General features: G+C 40.9%; 1 long non-coding RNA gene across 1 annotated transcript; it reads left to right on the top strand.

Annotated features, from left to right (window-relative positions):
• Nucleotides 1-12,011: 12,011 nt before the first annotated feature.
• LOC147016206 (uncharacterized) lies at nucleotides 12,012-13,311 on the top strand. The gene is made up of 3 exons (XR_015050060.1): nucleotides 12,012-12,897; nucleotides 12,995-13,159; nucleotides 13,257-13,311. It is a non-coding gene; the product is annotated as an uncharacterized LOC147016206 (long non-coding RNA).
• The last annotated feature ends 3,160 nt before the right edge of the window (nucleotides 13,312-16,471 follow it).

The following is a 16,471-nucleotide window of genomic DNA, read 5'->3' as shown; positions in this document are numbered from 1 at the left end:
TGTATGTATGTGTGTATATATATATATATATATATATATATATATATATATATATATATATATATATATACACATATATATATATATATATATATATATATATATATATATATACATATATATACATATATATATATATATATATATATATATATATATATATATATATATATATATATATATATATATATATATATATATATATATATATATATATATATATATATCTGAGCCTGGTGTTGGCGCAGTGGTTAGGGCAGCGGCTTGGGATCCAAAAGGTCCTGAGTTCAAGCCCCGTTGGGCCACTGAATTAATACACCAGGGGGTTGACTCAGCCTGTCATCCTTCCGAGGTCGGCAAAGTGAGTACCAGTGTACTGGGCCGGTGTATACCCCGGTTAAAATAGGTGTACCATATCCCTGTGTCGTAAGAGGCGACCAGGGTTGCGTCAGGAAGGGCATCCGGCGTAAAACATGTGCCAAATCACTATGCGGATCATACGGATGATCCGCTGTGGCGACCCCTAACGGGAGCAGCCGAAAGAAGAAGAAGAAGATATATATTTTTTTACGTTTTTTTTATCTCTTCTTCCAATTCTGTCTTTCAAGGCTTTCAGGTTTGATGATGTAGAAAGGGGGAGTAAGCCTGCACTTTCTTCCCAGAACTAACAATATATATATATATATATATATATATATATATATATATATATATATATATATATATATATATATATATATATATATATATATATATATATATATTTTTTTTATGTTTTTTTCTCTTCTTCCAATTCTGTCTTTTAAGGCTTTCAGGTTTGATGATGTAGAAAGGGGGAGTAAGAACTTTCTTGATAGGTTTAGATCCCAAAGAGTGGTAGCATTTCAAGTCTCCAAAATAAACCCAACTTTCCAAGTCTCCAAGGTATAACCACATTCCTGTTGAGTTTCCAAGATACGTATCACATTGTGAGTTATCAAGCCAGAACCCACATTTCAAGTCTCCAAAAATATAACCATCTATCCAAGACTCCAAGGTAGAATCACAATTTCCAGAAATATTGTGGGTTTCGGTGATAGATCTCACATAGTATAACTGTGGATCATCAAGGAAATCTCTATTTCCAATTTTTTATGGGTTTCAGTGATAGATCTCACATAGTATAACTGTGGATCATCAAGGAAATCTCCATTTTTCCAATTTTTATGGGTTTCAGTGATAGATCTCACATAGTATAACTGTGGATCATCAAGGAAATCTCCATTTTTCAAAATGTCTGAAATTTGTGAGTCTCCAAGGTAAAACTTGTATTCTGGCTCATCAAGGTATAACTTGTTCAGGGGGTATTGTCTTGATAACTCACAATGAGTACTATTGTTGCAAAACTCTTTTTCAGGATTTTGCTGGTCTCCAAGGTATAACTCTTTGGTTCAGTCATCAAGGACAAACTCGTTCTGTGGGTCTTGGTCGCCCATAAGGTCTTCAACCAAGCAAATAATTTCGCCCCAAGTTGTAGCAAAAGCAGTATTTTCATTTCGTATTTCAGATACAATTTCCTGTGAGAGAAAATAATAATGTATTAATTAAGTGATTTAATTATTAAATGAGTATGCTTCAATCAAACTTTGAAAATAGGAAAATAAAAACTTACCTCAACAGATAAGAGGTTTGAATCCAGTTCATCAATTTGAAGGTTTAGTTCCATACAAGTAGTCGATCTCCAAGGAACCCAAAAGTCATCCCACTCAAGGCCTAGCTCGTTCTGTGGGTCTTGGTCGCTCACAAGGTCTTCAACCAAGCCAACAATTTCGCCCCAAGTTGTGGCAAAATCGGTATTTTCAGATACAATTTCCTGTGAGAGAAAATAATAATGTATTAATAAAGTTATTTAATTATTAAATGAGTCGATGCTTAAATCAAACTGAAAATAGGGAAATAGAATCTTACCTCAATGGATAAGAGGTTTGAATCCAGTTCATCAACTTGAAGGTTTAGTTCCATTCAAGTTGTCGAATATCCAGGCAAGCACACAGCACACCATTGCCAGCATTTTTTTTTTTTAAATGGAGCCTGGGCTTGAGGCTTTTATAGGGAATGACTGGTGGGTGTGGTTTCCTTTGGAAATTCCCTGGGCAACCCCAGGCAAGCCTTCGTTGGGAAATTTTTCAAAACCATAACATTCCAGAATTTTCTCGTGATTTCTTTGTGAGTCAGAGATGAACTGGAAATGATGTAAGAGTAGGCGGGGCTTAGCAAAAGTGGGCGGGGCTTAGGAAAAGCAGACGTGGCCTATGAAATACCTCATGAAAAGTGGGCGGGGCTTAGGAAAAGTGGGCGGCGCTTATGAAAAGATGTCGTGGTTTAACAAAAAATAACCTGTGGCTCAGGAGGTGGTCAAACAAGAGCATTAAGAGAAGTTTATCATTTTGTAATGGCACAAAAGGGGTATCTTAAAAAATATAAGGATTCAAATGTTTTGTTTTTAAATATTTTAGATGGGGATTATTGTGCAAAGAAAATTAAACTATTGAAGGAATTTGAGAATGAACAAATATTTATAGGTTCAATGAGTGAGCTAAACAATATGCATTGGTAATTTGAAAAAGAGTGTCCCAAGGCTTTCATGTTTCAGATATTTCTTTAGAATCACCTTTAACAAATCACATTACTACTTTCCTACTTGAACAAATCTTTATCTTATTGCATTGGTTATTTGAAAAAAGTGTCCCAAGGTTAAAAGGGTAAGACAAAGAAATATATCTTGGGATAAAAGAGGGGGTTTACTTTTTAGGGGGAAAAAATGAATCGCTGAAAATCCCCCATTCATTTACATGGGGAAAAGTGAGCCACAATCATTATATTCACCCTACTGTTATCGTGTGATATTGCATGATTTTGTGTGATATTGCATGATTTCGTTTGATGTCACATGATTTCATTTGTTATCATGTGATATTGCGTGATTTCATTGGATGTCACATGATTTCATTTGTTATCATGTGATATCGTGTGATTTCATTTGATGTCACATGATTTCATTTGTTATCGTGTGATATTGCATGATTTCATTTGTTATGTGATATCGTGTGATTTTGTTTGTTGTCACATGATTTCATTTGTTATGTGATATTGTGTGATTTTGTTTGCTGTCTCATGATTTCATTTGTTATCGTGTGATATTGCATGATTTCATTTGTTATGTGATATTGTGTGATTTTGTTTGTCACATGATTTCATTTGTTATCGTGTGATATTGCATGATTTCATTTGTTATGTGATATCGTGTGATTTTGTTTGATGTCACATGATTTCATTTCTTATCATGTGATATTGAGTGATTTTGTTTGCTGTCACATGATTTCATTTCTTATCATGTGATATTGCGTGATTTTGTTTTATGTCACATGATTTCATTTGTTATCATGTGATTTCATTTGATGTCACATGATCATGTGATTTTGTTTGTCACATTATTTCATTTCTTATTGTGTGATATCGCGTGATTTTGTTTGATGCGACATTATTTCGTTTATCATGTGATATCGCGTGATTTCATTTGATGTCACATGATCACGTGATTTTGTTTGTTGTCACATGATTTCATTTGTTATTGTGTGATATCACGTGATTTTGTTTGTTGTCACATGATTTCATTTGTTATCGTGTGATATTGTGAATTTCATTTGTTATCATGTGATATCGTGTGATTTTGTTTGATGTCACATGATTTCATTTGTTATCTTGTGATATCACATGATTTCATTTGATGTCACATGATCACGTGATTTTGTTTGATGTCACATGATTTCATTTCTTATTGTGTGATATCGCGTGATTTCATTTGATGTCACATGATCACATGATTTTGTTTGTTGTCACATGATTTCATTTGTTATCATGTGATATTGCGTATTTCATTTGTTATCATGTGATATCGTGTGATTTCGTTTGATGTCGCATGATTTCATTTGTTATCATGTGATATCGCATGATTTTGTTTGATATCGCCGGGTGTTTGTGACACAGACAGTAAATAATTATGAAGAAGAAGAAGAACCTGTGCATGTGGGGTTTTCCTGAAATAAGGCAAATGAAACGTTATAAAATTTTATTAAAAGCTTTTAAAGTCAGAAGCAAATGAACTGAATTATGAGGAATATTGGTTCAATTTGGAGGTAATTAGAATGAATAAACAAGCCAGTAGGTGACCTGGGTGGTCGCTATATAATTGCATACTAGTCATACAGTTTTTGACGGATCGGGCTGAAATTTTTTGACAAAGAGGTTGATTATAGTGCGCATAAAAGCACGGAAGCCGATTTTTGATTTTCAAAAAATATATATATATATAAATATTTTTCGGATTTTTTCAAAAATTTAAAAGTCCCGTTGCTAGGCAACGGTGGCGTCCATAGCAACGGTGCTCAAAAGCATACAACTACATCCTGGTATGAACCTACCAGTCAAGTTTCATCAAAATCGGTTGACTCCTCTGGCCTCCAGAGCTGTCCATTACATACATACAGACAGACGGAAAACCTGAGAATAACGGTCGTCTAACGACCACCCAACAAAGAATGAATCAAGGAAGGAAATAGGAGGCAGAATGAGTTGGTGATTTATTTTTTTGAGTGAAAATATTTGTTTTTTGTTTGTTTGTTAGTTTTGAAGTGAGGAGGGGGAAATAAGATCAAGATGAGGAACATAGCGTGAAAGTTTAACATCATAATTATTATTAAAGGTAAGTTTGATGATCTTAATAACTCAAGAAAATAAACTTCATTTTATGTTCTTCATTTCGGATAATAAACCTGGTGTTGACTTGATGGTTAAGATCTTCGAATCTTAGGTTCAAGCCCCTGTCAATCCGTTAAACATCACCAGGTGGGTTCACTCAGCCTGTCTCCTGACAAGGTCGGCACAGTGAGTACCAGCTTACTGGAAGTGGGCACTGCATCAGCTACACAGCCGTGCTTTCAGCAATAAAGTCCCTAACCCTATTTTCCCCATTACCCCCTAAGTTTGCGGTTCACGGGGATTTTCAAGAATGTAACCCCGGAGAACGGCAAGGCCCTCCTGTATCTACCTGAACACTGTGCGGGGTATCATGTTCTATGACCTCTCTATAGTCGATAATATGAGAATTCCTGAGCGATGATTGTTTGAGTTACGAGAGGACCTCAGTGGTACATGTAAATGTTAAGGTGTGAGATGATTGGGGGGCAGGGAAACGTCTCCCCCTGGAGAGATTTCTCCAGAACTCAATCAAAATTCCCCAGGACTGACAGTTTCTTCAGAGTTTTGTTGGAATGGTTTGTAAGAGCTATGCCGGTACGGTAACAAAATTAAAAAATAAAGTAAATTTGTGTGACTAACGAACGTGGCCTGAGTTTACGTGGCGACACGATGCAATTATTTATTTAATAAGATCAACACCAAGGCCGCCATCTTGTTTTTCTACCATTGAGTAAATGCCGGTTATAAAGCATTTGACAAACAACAAATGAGCTGTTTTATCGACACTTGTAGCTGCACTCCTGAACAGATGTGCAATCTTCTCGAGCTTGCCTAGGCTCGATGCAAATCCATCTCGTTTAAACACGCCGTGGAATGATAGAACCAGGCCGTGGCTCGCACGCCTCAGAATGAGTAATGGCATGAGACGCCAGGGACTGAGTGATAATCACTCCCACGCTGTCCTGCTCCTGGGGAGCCTACCTTCTTACATTGCAAAGATGTGCCCGTCACCGTGCGGTCAGCCAGTAATCCTGATGGATCCAGGTCCAAGCGTGTTGCCACCTACGCACAGCGCTTCCGAGAGACTGTGCTCCCTGTGAAAATGTCTTTGTGCTCATTTCATAATGAGCTCTCCTTGAGGCAGCAGGAACCCACTGATAATGATGACTTGACTGAGCTTTATTGTCCCTTTTTCTTTGAAATGTTTGGATATCTTAGGTATGTGCTGTTCGTATTTCCAATGACACGAACAAGCCGATTTTCAAACACCAAGTATTGATTAATACCTCGGAAGTTTGTGAAAAATGTGCCCGTCTCCGGTTAACGAGCTGGAAGAAGTGATGAAAGGAAGGGATTCGTTCATAAGTTTGTTCGTTGATGGTGTTTAGGTTCTTTAAGTGTGTTACTGTACTTGTCTATGCGTCCACATCAGCTGGGTTTGCGTCCGAGTAGACAGAATCTAATTGCGCTCATTGGGTAGATGTCCTTGACTCCTGGAGGGATATGCACACTTGCCTCTGAGTTGTCTATCCTGCGTTTGAATCCAGACCCAACTGCAAACTGCCATCGTAGTGTTTTCAAATGCAGGGCGAGGGATCGATGTGTGTGTGCCATCCACCGGACGGACGTTGATCCCAAGGAGCCGCCGTGGGCAACGGTCGTTCACGTCCGTTAAAGATCTTATGGGATCTTTGTCTAGGAGTCGGCGAATTATCCCCTGCACGCTGTCCAAATCACCTTCAGTCGAGCAGCAGGCTTGGGAAAAAACGTTCCCCAGCGGACCCGCACAAAAAAGGTGGGAATAATTGTGGCCCTTAAAGTCGTTGTAGTCATAGTTGTAGTCAAAGTAGACCAGGTCTATTTATATCAGCTGGTCACACATAACTCACTTGTATGAAAACCCGCCTGAAATTATGCACACAACAGTTTTAATACCTTATACTAAATGTACTTTCTTAAAGAACAGTTTATAAGTCTGGTGTTGGCTCAGTGGTTCGGGTGGCGGCTTGGGATCCAAGGGTCCTGAGTTCAAGCCCAGTCGGCCGCTGAGTTAATACACACCAGGGGATTGACTCAGCCTCTCATCCTTCTGAGGTCGGCAAATTGAGTACCAGCTTGCCGGGATAATTGAGCCATTCGAGTATCCTGCGACGGAGTGGTGACCTGTCCAGGATTGTGCCCAACAGCCCAGGAAACTGCTTCGGCAGCACCAACACTCTCTGTAGAGAGTATGGTTCCAAAATAAAAAAAATAAGTTTTCAGCCAGTTATTCCACCGCAATGCTCTGGCACTATCATTTGCAAACCACACTCGGAAGCATTTCTTACACTGACTTGAATAGACAGTCACCGTACGGTACTTGGTTACACAGGTCACATCAGTGTAGGACGAGTCCACCTGCTGCTGTTTCATTGAGTTACAGTATGGGCTGCTCGTATCGAGTTATTCCCATTATTTACTCACTGATCCATAAAGAGACAAAATGTTGTTTTTTTTGTCACCTTGACCACGTCACTGAATTGGTACAGATGTTCCTCCTTTTCCATGTAGTTTCCATCCAGTGTCCCTCATTTTCCCGAACGATGCCATGTGTTTCCTGATGGGAATGCAATACAAGATGTTTATTGTGATTAATTACACTGGCCAATAAGTCATTTTCATCAGATACAGGGTGCTCCAAAAAGACCCGGACAACTTTGGTTCTTGATATATTGTTACAGGTCCGGGATTCGAGGTTTGCCATGAGGGAAAGTGCTCTGGTCCCTCCCAAACGCCTGGTCCTGCAGCTGCCAGACACATGTAACTCCGCGCGCCAACGGGTTGATAAGCAACCACAAATGCTGATTGGTACTGCCAATCCAGACAGGGTTACACTACTCCAAGTGATACCTTACCTGTGGATAGCCTTACCAGGTGTGTGGGGGGGGGGGGGGGTCACGTGCCCTCGAGGCATACTTGCATGGAACTTACTGTATCAGGTGCAGCCGAGCTGAGCTACCAAGTACACACCGGCTAATAAGAGCCAATTAATGGGGTCGAACTTCCCGGCTTGACTAACGTGTAGATTATGCTGGAACAATGGAGGAAAAGACAGAACGAGGTGGATACATTTACAATGAGGGCAATTTATTCATAAAGCAAGGGTGTGGAAAGGTCATGGGGCAAAATAATAAATGGTTTTAATAAACAACGTGTACATCAGGGGAAAGCAAGGATTGATGAGGTGTGGCAAAAGAAATGCAATTATTTACAAAAGAGAAGACACAAGGCAGGGTGAAACTGACATTAAACGTCTACAATCTTATCATTAATCAAATATAACAGGTGCTATCAGACACACGCCCGAGGAAATCAGAGAGCACAGAAAAATGAGAGGCAGTTGAGGTGTTTACGACCTCTTTCAATATCCGGAATGGCCGACGGGCCCACGCTTCCCAGTCACTTATGAGGGGAAGGAGAGAAGTAAACTGGGTGTCTATGATGTGTGAGTGGGAGGAGCAAATGAGGTGCAAACGTAATGCAGAAGAGTGAAGGAGTGCGTGTCTGTAGTTCCTTGTTTTTTAGTATTTGTGCATTCACAGCGGAAGAGACAAGATGGGAGAGACAGAACATGTGAGATGATCGCTTAACATGGCTTGTGAGAAAGTCTGTCAATGTAAATGCTAACGGAGATTGAGCAGAACAAATATTGGCTGCGGAACAAATTTGAAACAGAGCACTGATGACTTGGCGATGACTTCGCAATGACTCGGTAAATCCTCAGCAATTACTCGGCGAATCCACAGCAATGACTCGGCGACTCCTCAAGAATGACTTAGCCACTGCTTACTTGGTTCTTTTGCACCTATTTTATAGAGCCTGGGTGAACGAGGAACCAAAAATCAGATCAAAATGCCCTGTAGTCGTATCCGAGCACTCATATTGGCGTGCAGATGCCTCTCCCAGAAGTAGCCCTGACCCACCAGACTCCGAAGCCAAAATGGCCTCATTTACCTCCAAACTCAGCCACGTAACAGATCTCCGAGGGTAACACAAGCTGTGGGGTTTTGGGAGTGCTCTGGCCATTAATGTGTACTGGGCTCCAAATGAGGGTTGCTATTTAGTGGAGCACCAGGTCACCAGGTGGATCACTATTAGAGTCAGGTCAGGTCAGGTTAGATCTATGACCTGCTACAGGTACCATGTAAACCTGTACTGACCTGTTCCATGGTCAGGTTGTCGGCGACTAAACCGTCTCCCCCACCAGGTTTTCTGGTGAGGAGGGTGTTTGGATATGGACACCCAGCAGGATTAAAAACAAAACCTGTCAAAGGCGGAGGAGCTCCTTGTGAGCCAACGGCCATCCATATCTAGTGCCCAACTGTGTCTGCGGACGTCCTCCTGCAGTTGGGTCACTTCTTATTAGGAGGTTGGTGGCAGGATTTGCACTCCGGCCACCGTAAAACCCTTCATTCCGCAAAACACAACAACGCAAAAAAATCTGAAAACCCACTCCGTGGGAGTACCTCCTGTGCAGCTTCTCTTCACAGGGCAGCTCACTGGATGAATGGATTGGGGCAAAGCCTTCAGGACCCCCAATCTTTGAAGATAGGAGGGAAACCACGGGGTAACATTCCTGGGTCAGATTGCGGGAGAGTGTGTCGGAGTGGTGCTGAGGTGTCGTGCACCAGACGGCGGTCTCCTTGGGTTAACCTGAGGCGGTCCCTTCGGGTGGGTGCCTGGAATGTCCTATCCCTAAGAGAGGATGATCACCTGTCTCTGTTATCATCTGAGCTCAAGCGTTTGGACATCGGGATTGCAGCTCTCTCTGAGGTTCGGAGACCGGATTGCGGCGAGATAATGGTGGGTGGTTACACCTACTATTGGTCTGGTCGCTCTGATGGTTACCATACCCAAGGAGTTGATGTAGCTGTGTCCAATAAGCTGACCCCAATGATAATTGAAATAACACCGGTCAACAAGCGTGTTATGAGATTAAGGATTCGTCACTCCTTAGGTGTCATTTCCCTGGTCTCTGTTTATGCTCTGACTGAGGCGAGTGATCTCACCGTGAAGGATGCATTCTACGCCACGCTCGAGTCTGTGGTTGATCAGTGCCCCAGACGAGATACACTTTTAGTCTTGGGGGATTTCAATGCATCGACTGGAACTGATAGGGATGGTTATGAGGTGTGTGTTGGTCCCCGTGGGTCAGGAACTATGAACCAGAATAGCACTAAGTTCCTTGACTTTGCAAGAAGTCATGGACTTAGGGTGGCTGGTTCATGGTTTCAGCGCCCATAAGCTCATCGCTGGACTTGGTATTCCAACGCTGGTGGTGCGCAAAGGAAATTGACCATGTCCTCATTGACGGTCGCTGGAGGATGATCCAGAACTGCAGGGTCTACTGGAGTGCTCAGTTCCTCAATAATGACCACAGGCTTGTTGTTACAACTCTAAAGCTGCACCTTAAATCCTGGAGAATGGTAACATCCCAGCCGAGGCTGGATGTTGGCAAGCTCAGGGATGAGAGAGTAGCTGAGGAACTTGCGAACAGGCTGAGGGGACACTTGGGGGGTCTGGGTGCTTTGGGGGGTCCTGAAGAGTTGTGGAGTGCCTTCAAGACCACCGTCCTTGATGTTGCCGGTGGATGTCTTGGAACTCACCGCAGGGCAAAGAAGAATTTTGTCTCTCAAGGGACACTGGATACCATTGACCAGAGTCGCAGGGCCAGGCTGAATGGCAGAGCTGAGCTGTTCAGGGAGCTGAGGCGTAAAACTGTACGTGCACTGAGGGTGGACAAGGAGGCCTATGTGCGAGGAATCTGTGAGGGGGTAGAGCATCACCTGTGGACAGGTGATTCTCGTCCCGCTTACAGGGGAATTCGCGCATTGCGTTCATCCAAGCCCATCCCTCGGAGCACTGCAGTTAGAGCAGAGAGTGGTAGGCTCTTGACAGAGGAGTCTGAAGTGAAGGCCCGCTGGGCCGGTTACTTTGAGCAGTTGTACCGGGCTGATCCCCCAACTGTCGAGTTGGATGTCAAGGGTGTTACAATCCCTGTTGCTGACCCTCGAATCAACTGTGGTCCACCTTCGCTTGTGGAAACACAGGCTGCGGTGAACCGGTTGAAACGGGCAAAGCTCCAGGGATCTGTGGCATCCATGCTGAACTTCTCAAGGCTGGTGGAAATGCTGCACTCGTGTCATTGCATGCAATTTTGTGCACTGCCTGGAACACAGGCACCATCCCAACTGATTGGAAGAGGGGCCTTGTTGTTCCTCTCTGGAAAGGGAAGGGTGATCGCCAAGACTGCAACAACTACCGAGGGGTGACGCTGCTCTCAGTGCTGGGCAAGGTCTTTGCTTGGATAATTCTTGATAGGGTTCGCCACCATCTGCTTGAGCACCAGCGTCCAGAGCAGTCAGGCTTTACACCAAAGAGGTCAACGATTGACCGTATCCTTGTTCTTCGTGTCCTCACCGAACGCAGACAAGAGTTTCGGCAGGGGCTGCTTGCAGCCTATGTTGATCTCTGTAAAGCGTTCGATTCAGTGAATCGGGATGTCCTCTGGAGGATTCTTGGTCTTCGTGGGGTGCCACCAAAACTGATCGATCTGATGTCTGAACTCTACTCTGGTACTGAGAGTGCTGTGAAGTGTGGTGGTACCATCTCTGACTTATTTCCAGTTGTTACTGGAGTTCGTCAGGGGTGTGTACTGGCCCCTACACTTTTCAGCACTTGTATGGACTGGATTTTAGGGATGATGTCGGAGAGATCAAGCTGCGGTGCATCGTTTGGGAATTTCAAGATCTCGGACCTTGATTTTGCAGATGATGCAGTCATCTTTGCGGAGACTTTAGATATCCTTTTGGGGGCCCTCGAGGTGCTGAATGAGGAGTCGGAGCCGCTGGGATTACGGGTTTCTTGGGTCAAAACTAAGATCCAGGCTTTTGGTGACATCTTGGCTGCTGCTGTCCTGTCTGTGTCTGTTTGTGGTGAGGATGTTGAGGTCGTGGAGAGATTCACTTACCTTGGCAGTGATATTCATGTCTCTGCTGGCTTTGAGTCAGAGGTCAATAGACGTCTGGGTCGGACCTGGGGAGTCATGGATTCACTGGATCATGGGGTGTGGCGCTGCCAGTACCTGTGCGGGAGGACGAAAGTCTGAGTCTTCAGGTCCTTGGTACTTCCAGTCTTGCTCTATGGATGCGAGACTTGGACTCTGACCAAGGATCTGAGACGGAGACTTAATTCCTTTGGTACCAGGTCTCTTCGGAGAATCCTTGGCTATCAGTAGGGTAAGAATACTGATTCTGGCTCACTTTTCCCCATGTAAATGAATGGGGGATTTTCAGCGATTTATATTTTTTTTCCTTAAAAATAAACCCCCTTTTTATCCCAAGGTATATTTATTTGTCTCCCCTTTTAACTTGGAGGTTGAACCTCATTGAATTGAACACCTGAGGGTTGAACAGCTCACTCATTGAACCTATAAAGATTTGTTCATTCTCAAATTCCTTCAATAGTTTAATTTTCTTTGCACAATAATCTTCATCTAAAATATTGACAAACAAAACATTTGAATCTTTATATTTTTTAAGATACCCCATTTGTGCCATTACGAAATGATAAACTTCTCTTAATGCTCTTGTTTGACCACCTCCTGAGCCACAGGTTATTTTTTGTTAAGCCCCGCCCACTTTTCTTTAAGCCCCGCCCACTTTTGTTAAGCCCCGCCCACTTTTCATAAGGTAATTTTTCTAAGCCACGCCCACTTTTCCTAAGCTCCGCCCACTTTTGCTAAGCTCCGCCCACTTTTCATAAGGTATTTTTTCTAAGCCACGCCCACTTTTCCTAAGCTCCGCCCACTTTTGCTAAGCCCCGCCCACTCTTACATCATTTCCAGTTCATCTCTGACTCACAAAGAAATCACTAGAAAATTACAGGATGTTATGGTTTTGAAAAATTTCCCAATGAAGGCTTGCCTAGGCTTGCCCAGGGAATTTCCAAAGGAAACCACACCCACCAGTCTTTCTCTATAAAAGCTTCAAACCCAGGCTCCATTTTAAACATTTGTTCTTGCTGGCAATGGTGTTCTGTGTGCTTGTCTCAAACTCTCTGTCTTCTATGGAACTAAACCTTCAAGTTGATGAACTGGATTCAAACCTCTTATCTATTGAGGTAAGATTTTTTATTTTCCTATTTTCAAACTTTGATTGAAGCATACTCATTTAATAATTAAATAACTTAATTAATACATTATTATTTTCTCTCACAGGAAATTGTATCTGAAAATACTGCTTTTGCTACAACTTGGGGGGAAATTGTTGGCTTGGTTGAAGACCTTGAGTGGGATGACTTTGGTGTTCCTTGGAACTCTCTGTCTTCTATGGAACTAAACCTTCAAGTTGATGAACTGGATTCAAACCTCTTATCTATTGAGGTAAGATTTTTTATTTTCCTATTTTCAAACTTTGATTGAAGCATACTCATTTAATAATTAAATAACTTAATTAATACATTATTATTTTCTCTCACAGGAAATTGTGTCTGAAATACGAAATGAAAATACTGCTTTTGCTACAACTTGGGGAAATTGTTGGCTTGGTTGAAGACCTTATGAGCGACCAAGACCCACAGAACGAGTTCGTCCTTGATGACCCAACCAAAGAGTTATACCTTGGAGACCAGCAAAATCCTGAAAAAGAGTTTTACAGCAATAGTACTCATTGTGAGTTATCAAGACAATACCCACTGAACAAGTTATACCTTGATGAGCCAGAATACAAGTTTTACCTTGGAGACTCACAAATTTTGAAAAAATCAGTAAATGAGTTCTGCCTTGATGGTTTAAATAACTACCTTGGAGACTCAGGAAAAGGGTTCTGCCAAGATGGTTCTAAATATGGGGCCTACCTTGGAGACTCACAAATTTTGAAAAAATCAGTAAATGAGTTCTGCCTTGATGGTTTAAATAACTACCTTGGAGACTCAGGAAAAGGGTTCTGCCAAGATGGTTCTAAATATGGGGCCTACCTTGGAGACTCACAAATTTTGAAAAAATCAGTAAATGAGTTCTGCCTTGATGGTTTAAATAACTACCTTGGAGACTCAGGAAAAGGGTTCTGCCAAGATGGTTCTAAATATGGGTCCTACCTTGGAGACTCACAAATTTTGAAAAAATCAGTAAATGAGTTATCCTTAAGAGACTTTGTAAGTTGGTTTTACTTTGAATACTTGAAATGTGGGTTCTGGATTGATAACTCACAATGTGATACATATCTTGGAAACTCAACGGGAATGTGGTTATACCTTGAAGACTTGGAAAGTTGGGTTTATGTTGGACACTTGAAACTTTTTGGGGGCTTTTATTTATTTATTTATTTATTTATTATTATTATTATTTTATTTATTTATATTTTGGAGACTTTTGGAGTTGCTATCACTCTTTGGGATCTAAACCTATCGATGTAGTTCTTTGTCGGATGGTGCTTGATGGGAGCAAGATCAAGAAAGTTCTGGGAAGAAAGTGCAGGCTTACTCCCCCTTTCTACGTCATCAAACCTGAAAGCCTTAAAAGACAGAATTGGAAGAAGAGAAAAAAAAAACGTAAAAAATATATATATATAGGTGGAAATCTCATTTTGAAAAAGACATTGTGTTGGGCGAGGATTGAGTTGGGGTTGAGATTTTGAATGTGAGGGTTGGGGTTGAGATTTTGAATGTGAGGGTTGGGACACACACACATACACATCAACAAACAAAAAGTTAAGCCTTGACTATTCAGTTGAGGATTCTGTGTTTGGGGTTCACAGATCTAAGAACGTCCCCCTTGACACACATTATATACTGTTATACACCTCGGACTTGGCCCTCGAGTGTCCACAACGGTGTATAGTAGGAGGAGTGAAGCGCCAACCTATTGCTCCCATTGCACACACACACACAAACAAAAGTTAAGCCTTGACTATTCAGTTGAGGATTCTGTGTTTGGGGTTCACAGATCTAAGAACGTCCCCCTTGACACACATTATATACTGTTATACACCTCGGACTTGGCCCTCGAGTGTCCACAACGGTGTATAGTAGGAGGGAGTGAAGCGCCAACCTATTGCTCCCATTGCACACACACACACACAAACAAAAGTTAAGCCTTGACTATTCAGTTGAGGATTCTGTGTTTGGGGTTCACAGATCTAAGAACGTCCCCCTTGACACACATTATATACTGTAATACACCTCGGACTTGTCCCTCTAGTGTCCACAAAGGTGTATTATATGCTTAGTTTTGTCTTTTGTAATTCCTGTGAATAAAATGAACCTAAAATCTCTTCCCCTTCCAAATCATATATTTTATAAGTCCAAGGAACTGTATCTATTACATCAACAATTTTAAAAAGTTCTTTCGTCCATCGTTCAGTAAAACCCTTTTCAAAATGAGATTTCCACCTATATATTCTTACGATATCACCAACTTTGAACTTAGGTTTTCTGACATTAATCTCTTTTTCATATTTTAATTTTGTAAATGTTTTTGATGGCTTCATATTCGTTGACGTGTGAATCGTGTCATTATACTTATCCACAATATCCTGAATAAAAGATAACCATTGTTGTGAACCGAGTTGTGTGAATTTTTTATATAGTCTCTCTTTTAAGGTACGATTAAAACGTTCAACAACAACTGCCTTCCCTTCATTAAAGGTACTGTATAATGTAATACTGTTATTTTTTAAAAAATTCATAAATGTCTTGTTATAAAACTCTCTACCCTCATCAGTCCACAATTTCTTAGGTTTTCTCTTACTTTTATTAAATATCTGTTGAAAAGCTAACATAAGAGTATTACCTGTTTTGTTTTTTAAAGGGACAACCCACGCATATCTACTCCTCAAATCAATAACGGTTAAAGCATACTTGTACCCCTTATCATTATTGAGTTCAATCAAATCAGCAGACCAGATATAATCAACTTCCTTGGAATAAACTTTCCTTCTCTGAAACTTTGTGAATATTGGTTTATGTAATTCATCAGCTAATTGCTCTTCAGTCTTAATGGCATCATTAGAGCCTATAAGTTTTTGAATTTCCAAGTCCAAGTTTCAATTTAGCACTAATCATCTTCTTCACGATGAACCTATCAACTTTTTTCTCTCAAGGTTGGATTTTGTATCAGAGACAAATTATATAACATTTCTCTATCGGCTTCATGCTTTTCTTCCAACGTTGTGGTATTCCCATAATCAATATCGTGTCTCATGCACACTTCATCAACTCTATTGATTGGTTTACTCCAGGATTTAGGATTGTCTGCCTCATCTAATCTTTTATCCAAGTTTGTGCCTGGACCACAGAAAGAATACCCTGGAAGATGTAATTCCCTGGTATTCCAGTAGTTGTAAATTTACTTCCTGATAAAACTTTTGTATATCTCCTCCGAGTTTGTGTTTGGAGATAAATTGATTTTTTTTTTGAACCACACACCGAACATATACCTTTTTGTATAACCCTGTTATTTTTTACTTTTAATATATGAAATATTTTTAGTATTAGTTTTCTTTTACATTTGAGACAATAACTCATTTATTTATGAGAAAAATTTCTGCAGAGTGCAAAAACCTTTTTAGTTTCCAACATGCACATTTGAATCTTAATTTTTAAAACATAAAGAATCCTTAGAAATGCCTTCACTCTCTCCTCCATTTATTTAAGAAAAAACTTGAATTAAAATACATGTCTTCTCGATGTCGATAGT

This window comes from Eptatretus burgeri, chromosome 12, assembly GCF_056783735.1.
Source record: "Eptatretus burgeri isolate ZD-2024b chromosome 12, Ebu_testis_v1, whole genome shotgun sequence".
Taxonomy (NCBI): Eukaryota; Metazoa; Chordata; class Myxini; order Myxiniformes; family Myxinidae; genus Eptatretus; species Eptatretus burgeri.
The sequence above is the reverse complement of the archived record's forward strand: the minus strand, read 5'-3'. Positions and strand labels throughout refer to the sequence as shown.